This window comes from Chrysochloris asiatica, unplaced genomic scaffold, assembly GCF_000296735.1.
Source record: "Chrysochloris asiatica unplaced genomic scaffold, ChrAsi1.0 scaffold00209, whole genome shotgun sequence".
NCBI classification, from domain to species: Eukaryota; Metazoa; Chordata; class Mammalia; order Afrosoricida; family Chrysochloridae; genus Chrysochloris; species Chrysochloris asiatica.
Genome location: NW_006408727.1, coordinates 991,179 through 995,096, shown reverse-complemented (window position 1 = coordinate 995,096; position 3,918 = coordinate 991,179). Strand labels below are relative to the sequence as shown.

General features: G+C 42.2%; 1 pseudogene; it reads right to left on the bottom strand.

Moving 5' to 3' along the window:
* Positions 1-470: 470 nt before the first annotated feature.
* Positions 471-1,460, bottom strand: LOC102838895 (annotated as a pseudogene).
* Positions 1,461-3,918: the final 2,458 nt, after the last annotated feature.

The following is a 3,918-nucleotide window of genomic DNA, read 5'->3' as shown; positions in this document are numbered from 1 at the left end:
GACTAGACCAACTTTACAAAAAATGCAAAAGAGTGTTCTTTGGATTAAGAACCAACAATAGCAGATAACTACTTGAAATTATTATACATGACAGCACCACCCAGAACTCAATCCAGATATAGAAATATTTAAAGTAAAATAAGCCTATAAGACTGAAAATAGGAAACCAGAGATATCAATTTATAATGAAGTCAACTACAAAACAAAAAGGAATAGTTAAGATACAGAACCTCTAAATGGCAAGGAAGTTATATATATATACACATTTGGCCTGGTTACAGTGTACTTTATTGATGGTACATGACAAAGCTGGGCTCCCTAAATCCCTTCCCTTCTCTAGGGGGTCTGTATGGAAACTGTGTCAAGCTTCTCAGTGTGTAGGGAGTAGAGTTGGGGTAAGGACTCCCTAGCAGCTAAGGGCTTCTCTCTTCCTCTAGTTCTGTTGCTGGGGTTGGTGGTCCAGGGGGCTTTTATTCCTTGGAGGCCATGTGAACCATAAGGTCCGACACCCTGTTGCTGTAGCCAAATTCATTGTCATGCTAGGAAATGAGATTGACAAAGTGGTCATTGAGGGTAATGCCAGCCCCAGCATCAAAGGTAGAAAAGTGGGTGTCACTGTTAAAATTACAGGAGATGAACTGGTCTTCAGAGTATCCCAGGATGCCTTTTAGGGGTCCATCTGATGCCTGCTTCACCACCTTCTTGGTGTCATCATATTTTGCAGCTTTCTCCAGATGACAGGTCAGATCTACTACAGGCACGTTGGGAATGGGGACACAGAAGTCCATGCCAATGAGTTTCCCATTCAGCATTGGGGTAACCTTGCCCACAGTCTTGGCAGTGCTGATAGATGCAGGGATGATGCTCTGGGCCCCATGGCCATAACACCACAGTTTCCCAAAGGGGCCATCCACAGTCTTCTGGGTGGCAGTGATGGCATGGACTGTGGTCATGAGTCCCTCCATGATGCCAAAGTTGTCATGGATGACCTTGGCCAGTGGGGCCAAACAGTTGGTGGTGCAGGAGACATTGCTGACAATCTTGAGGGAGTCGCCATACTTCTCATGGTTCACGCCCATCGTGAACATGGGGGCATCAGCAGAAGGGGCAGAGATGATTACCCTTTTGGCACCACCCTTCAAGTGAGCTCCAGCCTTCTCCAAGGTTGTGAAGACACTGGTGGACTCATACTCAGTACCAGCATCACCCCACTTGATGTTGGTGGGAACTCACTCCAGGAAGCTAGAGATGGGCTTCTCATTGATAACAAGCTTCCTGTTCTCAGCCTAGTCAGTGCCATTGAACTTGCTGGGGGTGGATTCATACTGCAACATGTAGACCACGTAGTTGAGGTCAATGAAGGGGTCGATAGCAACAACTTCCACTTTGTCAGAATTAACAGCAGCCCTAGTGACCAGGTGCCCAAAACTACCAAATCCCTTGACTCTGCCCTGCATCATCCTGCCTCAGGGATGCTGCTGAGAGTGCAAGAGAAGATGTGGCTGCCTCTCGGTTGACTGGGGAAAAGCAGAGAGTCGAAACATATTGTTTTGTTTTTTTCGGTTTAATTAAGTTTTATTTTCCAAAATGTACAGTTGGTTGGACCTGTTCATGCATCTTCACTGGCAGCTGGGCATCCCCTCCCTTTGTGTTTCTGGTGTAAACTACTTCAGCTCTGTGTTTTGAAACCAGCTTGGGAAGTCCTTTACTAAGCAGGTCCTGAAGGGCTGCCCTGGCCAGGGAACCATGAATCTTCAGTCTTTCAGAGACAACAGCTGGTGTTATGAGTTTATAGTTGGGAACTTCCTTACAGAGCTTGTCATACGTGGCTTTATCAAACAAGACCAGGTTATTGAGCTTGTCCCGGACTTTCCCTTAGGACCACTTATTCTTTTTGGCTTTGCCCCCAGATTTATTCACTGGATCTTTGTCTTTCTCAGCCAATTTTCGAGCATCTTTCTTCTTCTTGTCGTCCTTGGGTGGCATCACGAAGCTTGGAGAGCAGCTACAACTGCAGCCTAGCTAAGATGTCGGACAAAAAGGGAAGCCAACATATTGTTTTAAGTTTGGAAAAATTAACAAATTACAGGATAACCTCAAAGAAAATTAATACATCTGCATATCAAACTTTAAAAAAGAGGAAAATCAGAAAGATTTAGTAAACATTAACACAACAGAAATGAAAATAAAAAGAAAACCCACAAACAAAATTAATTCAGTGCAGAAAATTATGTGGAACAAAGAAAGCAGCAGTAGCATACACGCACACACAGCAAAATGACAGTAATCAATTCATACTTATCTACTTATCAATTATTATAATAAATATAAATGGATTAAGTGCACCAGTCAAAAGACAGAGAAACAGAACAGATAAGAAAAGAGGATCCTTCAATATGTAGTCTACTAGAGACATATCAAAAAGGTGTTGTTGTTGTTGTTATGTGCCGTGGAGTCGGTTCCAACTCATAGCGACCCTGTACAAGAGTTGGTTTCCAACTCATAGCGACCCTGTAAAGGTTTCCAAGACTTTAAATCTTTACAGGAGCAGAAAGCCTCATCTTTCTCCTGCGGAACAGCTAGTAGTTTCGCACTGCTGACCCTGAGGTTCGCAGCCCGATTCATAAATCACTACACTACCAGAACTCCTTACCAAAAAGATAGAGATAGCCTAAATGCCCATCACCAGAAGAATGGTTAAGCAAAGTTGGGTACATACACACAATGGAATCATATGCAATGTTGAAGAATAACGGTAGAACTGTGAAACACCTCAAAACATGGATGAACCTGGAGAACATTATGCTGAGTGAAAAACGTCAATCACAAAAAGACTAATATTGTATGAGATCAATGCTGTAAAAAAAGTTTTCTTGATAAAATAAACCATCTATGCTGGTTACCATGGAAGGAGGGAGAGGAAATTTTTCATGGGCTAGACGGTAGCCACATGGGACAGGGAAGTTTAGATACAACAAGAAGGAGGTTAGCAGAGGAAAGATGAAGGCAGCAGGAGATACAGAGAGAAATGCAATAGTTCAAGTGAATACAAGTAAATACTGTTAACTGTTAGTAACAGTATGGGGAGGGACTTCTAATCATTGTAATGAAGCAAAATACATGATTTGTTGAATGTAAAACTGATAACCTGCTCTGTAATCCTTCACTCAATTCACAATAAAATTAACAACAACCACAAAAAAGGCTAAAAAATGAAGAATTGATGCATTTGCATTATGGTGTTGGTGAACAATATTATAAAAGTATCATGGACTGCCAGAAGAACAAAGAAATCTGCATAGGAAGAAGTACAGCCAGACTACTCCTTAGAAGTCAGGATGGCCAGACTTCGTCTCTCATACTTCGGACATGTTATCAGGAGGGAATAGTCCCTGGAATACATCATCCTAGGTAAAGAGGAGGGTCAGCAAAAAAGAGGAAGCCCCCCCAAGGAGCTTGATCACCACAGAGGTAGTAGCAATGGGCTCACACTGTGAAGATGGCGCAGGACCGGGCACTGTTTCGTTCTGTTGTACACAGGGTCATTGTGAGTAGAGACTTAATAACAATAACTCAGTCCAGTATGGCATAATTAGCATAACAAAAGAAACCTTTTCTTTCTAAACAGGGTCATATTTATATTAGGATTTCAACATAGCATTTTGGGAGACACTTTCAATGTATCACAGAGGTCAAACAAAATGAAAACGAAGATATGACCACTGATTTGGCAAAATAAAAGTTACTGCTTGTTCTAGATAAGAGTGATCTTGAAGGATTAATTGGTGTGAATGCAGGAAATGAGTGAGTTGAGTTGAAAATCTGAGGTAACACAATGATAGTTGTTGTTATTGTTAGGTGCCATTGAGTCAGTACCGACTCATAGCGACCTTATGCACAGCAGAACGAAACACTGCC